This window comes from Oncorhynchus mykiss, chromosome 13 (genome assembly GCF_013265735.2).
Source record: "Oncorhynchus mykiss isolate Arlee chromosome 13, USDA_OmykA_1.1, whole genome shotgun sequence".
Classification (NCBI taxonomy): Eukaryota; Metazoa; Chordata; class Actinopteri; order Salmoniformes; family Salmonidae; genus Oncorhynchus; species Oncorhynchus mykiss.
Window position 1 is genome coordinate 12,097,444 of NC_048577.1, and position 9,230 is coordinate 12,106,673.

A 9,230-nucleotide genomic window follows, 5' to 3' on the forward strand; every position below is an offset into this window, starting at 1 on the left:
CATTCATAATCATTCATTACCCAGCACGGCTTCGAACGCTGCTCGTACAATCAGCATCCAGGATCCAACTACCCATTTTACAAACATTATTGCAACATTCATAACGGTCAGTTAGGTATTTGTTTAGTAGGCTAAATGGTGGGACTCTTATCCAGGCCTGACCGACAAGCACAAATATTACCAGAACACATTCCTCTGAAAGTACACTGGGGGAAGGTGCCATCACGGTACAGTGACTTCTGTGGCTCAGGTTGAACCTTTAACAGTTAAGGCAACAGCAAAGTCCTTGAATCATCCTAATGACATTACTAAGTAATATAAACAATACATGTTTTCAAGACAGGCACGTAAGTCCACTTTCTTTCTTTCTTTCTCTCCATCCAACACCTTCCCTTGTTCATGTCTGTACATGTAACCTCATAGAGGTCGTAGGTGGTGGGCCAGTGAGTGGGGGGGTTGGTCGGGTCGGGGGGTCAGGTGACCGCAGTAAGGGAGGGGAGGGGGGGGGGGCTCAGCTCTCTAAGCACCCGTCTCCGTCAAGCCTTTCAACGGGGGACTGAAATAAACTCAATAGGAGGGCATGCTCCCTTCACAGGCGTCTGTTACGTCCCTGACTACAAAAACTGTGGAGGAGTAGCCATCTGCACCCTTTGTCTGGGGTCTGGCGCCCCCCTTCTCCCTGCTTCACACACACCCCCTCTAGTCGACTCCCCGAGCCAGCCAGCCAGCATGCCTGGCTGCCCAGTGAGGGAGAAGAGAGGGAGAAGGAGGGATTATTTGGAGAGGAGAGGGGGAGGTGAGGCAGAGGGAGTTTAGGTCTTGGCTCTATATTCCTGTCTCCTTCTCTCTCTCTCTTTCTACTTCTCTCTCTCCGTCTGTTCTCTCTGTCTTTGTCTGTATGTTTCTCTCTCTCTACCCCTCTCTCTTCCCCTCTCCCTTCTCCTCTCTCTCTTCTCCTCTCTCTCTTCCCCTCTCTCTCTTCCCCTCTCTCCCTTCTCCTCTCTCTCTTCCCATCTGGGTGAAAATACTGGAACTTATTGAGCAGTCAATGCAAATAGTCACTTCACCGTCTGAAGGGAACTAGAATGTGTTTCAGTTTGAGGCTGTGGCCTCTACTCTCCTGCAGCTGTTGCCCAGTATGAAATATCAACTTTTCACTCTTTTCTTTCTCTCTTTCTTTCGCTCTGTCTCTCTCTCCCACTCCCTCTCTCGCAATCACACAACGAGGCCCTGTGTGTCTTTGCCCTCGTTGATTGATTCTGTAGAATAGTTCACATAGCTTATTGTCCCGTCTCAAGACTTGGGACAAAAATGACTGACTGACTGACTGATTGTCCTTGAAGGAGGGATAATGTTTGAATTGTTCAGGCAGGGCAATAATTCTCCGTAAAGTTGTTTTCAGCAAAGTCCGCTAACTGACAACTGACATCAATGGGTTTTCATTGGTTTTCATTCTGAATATCAACTATTCTGTGTAGACAAAATAACAACTCAACTGCCAACGGTCATAACTCATTTTAATGTCCAAGCGGAGGCACAGAACGGATGAAAAAAGAAGGAATGAAAAAAGGAGAAATCCTCCCAGTGTCAGAGTGTAATCCCCCATAGAAATGAGGCACTAAACAATATTAGGCTTTGTCCTTAATGACACCCTATTCTGTATGTAGTGTACTGCTTTTGACCAGGGCCTTTCAAATCCCCAGGAGGAAAATATCAGCAGGCAGAGATGATGACCGGGAGGTTAGGATGATCACCACAATACACATGAACTCACCATTCTGAGACAAGGACACTAAAAGGGATGAATGGGGGGCTTCTTTTAATTAAGCACAGATGCTCAATGGAGGACAGGGAGAGAGAGGGAACCCTCCCTTCTGTCTGTATCTACAGGCCTTGGCTGAATCTGCTTTGGCCCTGTCACTCACTGCAATAGAGAAGTAGAGCAAACAGCCCCCTTCATCTCTCCACTGGCCCTGTCACTCACTGCAATAGAGCCCCCTTCATCTCTCCACTGGCCCTGTCACTCACTGCAATAGAGCCCCCTTCATCTCTCCACTGGCCCTGTCACTCACTGCAATAGAGCCCCCTTCATCTCTCCACTGGCCCTGTCACTCACTGCAATAGAGCCCCCTTCATCTCTCCACTGGCCCTGTCACTCACTGCAATAGAGCCCCCTTCATCTCTCCACTGGCCCCGTCACTCACTGCAATAGAGCCCCCTTCCTCTCTCCACTGGCCCTGTCACTCACTGCAATAGAGAAGTAGAGAAAACAGCCCCCTTCATCTCTCCACTGGCCCTGTCACTCACTGCAATAGAGAAGTAGAGCAAACAGCCCCCTTCATCTCTCCACTGGCCCTGTCACTCACTGCAATAGAGAAGTAGAGCAAACAGCCCCCTTCCTCTCTCCACTGGCCCTGTCACTCACTGCAATAGAGAAGTAGAGAAAACAGCCCCCTTCATCTCTCTACTGGCCCTGTCACTCACTGCAATAGAGAAGTAGAGCAAACAGCCCCCTTCATCTCTCTACTGGCCCTGTCACTCACTGCAATAGAGAAGTAGAGCAAACAGCCCCCTTCATCTCTCCACTGGCCCTGTCACTCACTGCAATAGAGAAGTAGAGCAAACAGCCCCCTTCCTCTCTCCACTGGCCCTGTCACTCACTGCAATAGAGAAGTAGAGAAAACAGCCCCCTTCATCTCTCTACTGGCCCTGTCACTCACTGCAATAGAGAAGTAGAGCAAACAGTCCCCTTCATCTCTCTACTGGCCCTGTCACTCACTGCAATAGAGAAGTAGAGCAAACAGCCCCCTTCATCTCTCCACTGGCCCTGTCACTCACTGCAATAGAGAAGTAGAGCAAACAGCCCCCTTCATCTCTCCACTGGCCCTGTCACTCACTGCAATAGAGAAGTAGAGAAAACAGCCCCCTTAATCTCTCCACTGGCCCTGTCACTCACTGCAATAGAGAAGTAGAGAAAACAGCCCCCTTCATCTCTCTACTGGCCCTGTCACTCACTGCAATAGAGAAGTAGAGAAAACAGCCCCCTTCATCTCTCTACTGGCCCTGTCACTCACTGCAATAGAGAAGTAGAGCAAACAGCCCCCTTCATCTCTCTACTGGCCCTGTCACTCACTGCAATAGAGAAGTAGAGCAAACAGCCCCCTTCATCTCTCTACTGGCCCTGTCACTCACTGCAATAGAGAAGTAGAGAAAACAGCCCCCTTCATCTCTCCACTGGCCCTGTCACTCACTGCAATAGAGAAGTAGAGCAAACAGCCCCCTTCATCTCTCCACTGGCCCTGTCACTCACTGCAATAGAGAAGTAGAGAAAACAGCCCCCTTCATCTCTCCACTGGCCCTGTCACTCACTGCAATAGAGAAGTAGAGAAAACAGCCCCCTTCATCTCTCCACTGGCCCTGTCACTCACTGCAATAGAGAAGTAGAGAAAACAGCCCCCTTCATCTCTCCACTGGCGCTGTCACTCACTGCAATAGAGAAGTAGAGCAAACAGCCCCCTTCATCTCTCCACTGGCCCTGTCACTCACTGCAATAGAGAAGTAGAGCAAACAGCCCCCTTCCTCTCTCCACTGGCCCTGTCACTCACTGCAATAGAGAAGTAGAGCAAACAGCCCCCTTCCTCTCTCCACTGGCCCTGTCACTCACTGCAATAGAGAAGTAGAGCAAACAGCCCCCTTCATCTCTCCACTGGCCCTGTCACTCACTGCAATAGAGAAGTAGAGCAAACAGCCCCCTTCATCTCTCCACTGGCCCTGTCACTCACTGCAATAGAGAAGTAGAGAAAACAGCCCCCTTCATCTCTCTACTGGCCCTGTCACTCACTGCAATAGAGAAGTAGAGAAAACAGCCCCCTTCATCTCTCTACTGGCCCTGTCACTCACTGCAATAGAGAAGTAGAGCAAACAGCCCCCTTCATCTCCCCACTGGCCCTGTCACTCACTGCAATAGAGAAGTAGAGAAAACAGCCCCCTTAATCTCTCCACTGGCCCTGTCACTCACTGCAATAGAGAAGTAGAGAAAACAGCCCCCTTCATCTCTCTACTGGCCCTGTCACTCACTGCAATAGAGAAGTAGAGCAAACAGCCCCCTTCATCTCTCCACTGGCCCTGTCACTCACTGCAATAGAGAAGTAGAGAAAACAGCCCCCTTCATCTCTCCACTGGCCCTGTCACTCACTGCAATAGAGAAGTAGAGAAAACAGCCCCCTTCATCTCTCCACTGGCCCTGTCACTCACTGCAATAGAGAAGTAGAGAAAACAGCCCCCTTCATCTCTCCACTGGCGCTGTCACTCACTGCAATAGAGAAGTAGAGAAAACAGCCCCCTTCATCTCTCCACTGGCCCTGTCACTCACTGCAATAGAGAAGTAGAGCAAACAGCCCCCTTCCTCTCTCCACTGGCCCTGTCACTCACTGCAATAGAGAAGTAGAGCAAACAGCCCCCTTCCTCTCTCCACTGGCCCTGTCACTCACTGCAATAGAGAAGTAGAGCAAACAGCCCCCTTCATCTCTCCACTGGCCCTGTCACTCACTGCAATAGAGAAGTAGAGCAAACAGCCCCCTTCATCTCTCCACTGGCCCTGTCACTCACTGCAATAGAGAAGTAGAGAAAACAGCCCCCTTCATCTCTCTACTGGCCCTGTCACTCACTGCAATAGAGAAGTAGAGAAAACAGCCCCCTTCATCTCTCTACTGGCCCTGTCACTCACTGCAATAGAGCCCCCTTCATTCCTTCATTGTCTGAGGCTAACATGCTAACTGGCTTCCAGTGAATGGGAAACCTAGTTTTGGCTATGGGGGCTATGGGGAAGATCCCTGGTCTGCACTCTCCCTGCCTGGGCTGAGCTCCTATTGTTCAGCCCTCTGGGTACCAGGGTTACATCCATCCTGGTTCTTAGGGAGGAAAGAGCTCCCATAGTTCCTGACCAATAGATTGATTTGGTAGATTAGGCAATGAGGATACTGGACTGGGCCATGGGTGGTTGATGGAATTAGAGAGATAGATTGGGCTACTCAGACTGGGGTGGGGGTAGTGTGTGTGTGGGGGGGGGGGCTTCCTATGTGTGTGTGAGTGTCTCTCCAGTTTAAACGGTCCCCCCTAACTGCACCACCAAAAAGCTTTCTCGCTAAATGGGGCGGTTAAAATGTCAGAGTGATGTGAAGTGGGCGGATCATGAGGCCTAGATGATGATGTCGCTGTTGTCTGGGGCAACACTCCGGCTTTAGAATCCTCAGAATGATTAATAGCTACCCAGACCGCTTCACTCCCACCACTGACTGGGTCAAAGTAACTGCAAGATTTTGGAGGGGGACTCGTTCTGATCTCTTGTTTAGATTATTCAATTATTTCTGTATTTGTATTGTGTTTGCCAGACATTCTACTGTTCCATTGGAGCTGGTAACATAAGCACTTCACTGCAACCGCTACAACAACAGCAAATCTGTTTACGAGACCAATAAACTTAGATCTGATAACGGACTAAGAGATCCGTCAGCGTACTATAACTAACTCATTCTAAACGTTAGTGCTGTAGTTCCAGAGGTGTTACAGTCGGATGACAGTCGTATTACAGCCTGATCCAGCTGAAAGCTTCCTCCAGACAGAGGAAGTCCTTGGAACTGACGACCCATTGGTTGGTAAATATGGGATCATTTGCATGTCAATCTCTTTCTCCAGACAGCAGCGCTTAACTTTGGGCCTCTTCTTCTCCCTACCCTTACACACCTCGACACACACACACACACACACACACACACACACACACACACACACACACACACACACACACACACACACACACACACACACACACACACCCACACCCTAAACACACACACACACACCCACACCCTAAACACACAGCCAGGCTGGCTGCTTGCATGCTCGTCCTCCCTCCCCTCTCCTCTCCCGCTGGGCTGAGTCTTAACCTAATGGGATAGCCATGGTGGAAGTCTCTCCCATAATGGAATAATGAAATCAGAGAGGAGCCAGGGAAAGGTTACCACTCTACAGCGTCCTCAATCTCCAGACTGCAGAGTCTGTCCTTCACCGGGGACAGGAGGGGAGAGAGATATTGGAGAGAGAGATATTGGGAAGGAGGAAGAGGGTATTTAGGTGCGACTTTTTGTCCTGTGTTTCAGAGAGAGGGAGAGAGTAGAGAGAGAGAAAGGGTGGAATGGGGGAGGAGGAGCTACACGCTCTCACAGTCTCACGTCAAGATTAGACGTTCATCCCATGTTTCTCAAACATAACATTTCTAAGTTGTTCATTACATTACATTTCTTAGTGTTGAAGGTTACGTTCAGGCATTAACTTTGAATTTTTAAGGTTAGGGTTAAGTATAGGCAGTAGCTCGGAATTCTTAAAGTTAGGCATTAAGTCCGAATGGTTAAGGTAAGGGTTAAGGGTTAAGGGTTAAGGATTGGCTTAAAACAAAAATATATAAAAACAACTTTCTATTGCTGGATTTGAACACAAAACCTTTGGAATCCACCATCCCCATCCACAACACCCTAGAAAAACCGAAACCTACTTGAAGGTAACAGCGCTCACTGTTGCCCCTGGTGGCCAGTTCCCACCTCATCTCCCGACGTCCCCAGACATGGATGGACGTGGAATACTGACTTGTATCACGGGGGACCTGGCTGGGAGGAGTATGTTGAGAGAAGGACAGAGGGATAGTGGGAGAAGGAGTGAGAGAATGGGAAAGGATAAGTGTGGGTTGAATGTGTTGGTTTAATCAAATCACCACCAGCCAGCCATCTTCCATGCATTGACTCATCACCATTAGACTGGTGAACAGGAATTGAATGTACCCATGGAAAGGCCAAACTTAACATCATTGAAGAGCATAGCTTTCCTAGATAGACTCACACTGCAGCAGTTGTTTTTCGTCTGTACTCTAGTGAGCTGTTTGTCATGAAACCTGAAAATGGACTGTGTTTACACTAAAGGAATAAAACGAGACAATGGAAACATTGAGGGAGAGAAACACATAAAGGTACTTGGCCCAACTGGGAAATAAGAAGAAAACGCCACCAATGGCACGATGGAGGATCACGCTCGATCCGTGCTTGCGTGTGTGGGTGTGCCGATGTGTGTCTGTGTTCATGCGTGTGTGTGTGTCTGTGTTCATGCGTGTGTGTGCGCAATCGTCAGGATTTCATAAGGGACAGGAAGTGGGAGTGGTGACGAGTGGAAGGGCTGTGAAAACGACAGAGGGAGGATTCCCACAGCACTCCTCCTCTCCTCTCCTCCTCTCTTCCTCCTGTTCTCATGTGGGTCCACTCAGCACTTTAAGAATCACACCATATATGTCTCAAGGGCCACCGACTCTAACTCAGGAATTACAGAGAAATGAGAGAAGGAAAGAGAGGAGGAGGGGAAGAAAGAGATATAGAGACAGACTGAGACAGAGACAGACAAAAAGGAGTCTGAGCAAGGGAGACTGAGAGATGACAGTCTCCCTTTCCTCCCTCCCTGCCTTCGCTCTTCCATCCCTTCCTCCCTCCTTTCCTCCATCCCTCCCCCAATCCATTCCAGGTCATTAGCAGCTCTTTCAACCTGTTCTCTCTCTCTTTAATCTTCTCCTCTTCCCCTCTAATTTGCACAGAGAGACACACCGCCAATGACTTCCTGGTTAATTCTGCTGGACAGGACAGGAGGAACATTTTAAGGAAGCGCACGGTCAGTAGGGAGAGAGAGGGGGGGGGTGAGAGGATCAGAGAGAGAGGACAGAGAGAGAGAGCGAGAGAGAGAGGGGGGGGGGGTGAGAGGATCAGAGAGAGAGAACAGAGACAGAGAGAGAGAGAGAGAGAGAGGAAGGAGACAGAGAAGGAGAGAGAGAGAGCAGTCTGAGGGCAATGTAAACATACGTTTCCCATGCCAGTAAAGCCCTTAAATTGAATTGAATTGAGAAGGAAACAGAGAAGGAGAGAGATATAGAAAAAGAGAGAGAGGGGGGGGGGAGATAAAGACAGCAGTCTGAGGGCCTGTGGCTGTTGGTTGATGACAGGTTAGCTGAAAGACCAAAGCAAACCGTTTCATTATGAGAGGAGAGGTGACATGCTGAGTGTGTGTCTGTTCTTTATGTCTCTCTCAGTGTGTGTCTGTGTCTCTTCTGTATTGCACTCACTTTATCTAGGTCTCTGTCTGTCTGTCTGTCTGTCTGTCTGTCTGTCTGTCTGTCTCTCACTCTCCCTTGAAAGTGCTTGTATGTGCGTGTTTGTGTGTGCTCTTGGACATGCATGCGTGACTTTGCCTTTGTGTTTCTCTCTCTTTGTGTGTGTGTGTGTGTGTGCGTGCGTGCGTGCATAAGGGTGTGTGTGTAAGGGTGTGTGAGGGGCAGGGTGTCTTTCTTTCCTCTTTCCCATTGTCACCAGATGTCACTTCATGGGAACATACTGAAACAATGGTCACCACAAGCAAAAGGCCAATTGCCTGGGGACAGAGAGAAGTCACTCTCTTCCAACAGGTTTCCATTTTCTACAGGTTGGGGGTGGGTGGGTGGGTGGGTGGGTGTGTGTGTGTGTGTGTGTGTGTGTGTGTGTGTGTGTGTGTGTGTGTGTGTGTGTGTGTGTGTGTGTGTGTGTGTGTGTGTGTGTGTGTGTGTGTGTGTGTGTGTGTGTGTGTGTGTGTGTGTGTGTGTGTGAGTGAGTGCAGCGTGTGTGACTGTGTCTGTGAGAATGAACATCGAGTCACAATGAAAACAGTCGTAATGAAAATAGAGTCACAATGAAAATGCGAGTTGTAGCCTAGCAGCAGAGTATTGGGGACTGGAGTTGTAGCCTAGCAGCAGAGTATTGGGGACTGGAGTTGTAGCCTAGCAGCAGAGTATTGGGGACTGGAGTTGTAGCCTAGCAGCAGAGTATTGGGGACTGGAGTTGTAGCCTAGCAGCAGAGTATTGGGGACTGGAGTTGTAGCCTAGCAGCAGAGTATTGGGGACTGGAGCTGTAGCCTAGCAGCAGAGTATTGGGGACTGGAGCTGTAGCCTAGCAGCAGAGTATTGGGGACTGGAGTTGTAGCCTAGCAGCAGAGTATTGGGGACTGGAGTTGTAGCCTAGCAGCAGAGTATTGCGGACTGGAGTTGTAGCCTAGCAGCAGAATATTGGGGACTGGAGCTATAGCCTAGCAGCAGAGTATTGGGGACTGGAGCTGTAGCCTAGCAGCAGAGTATTGGGGACTGGAGTTGTAGCCTAGCAGCAGAGTATTG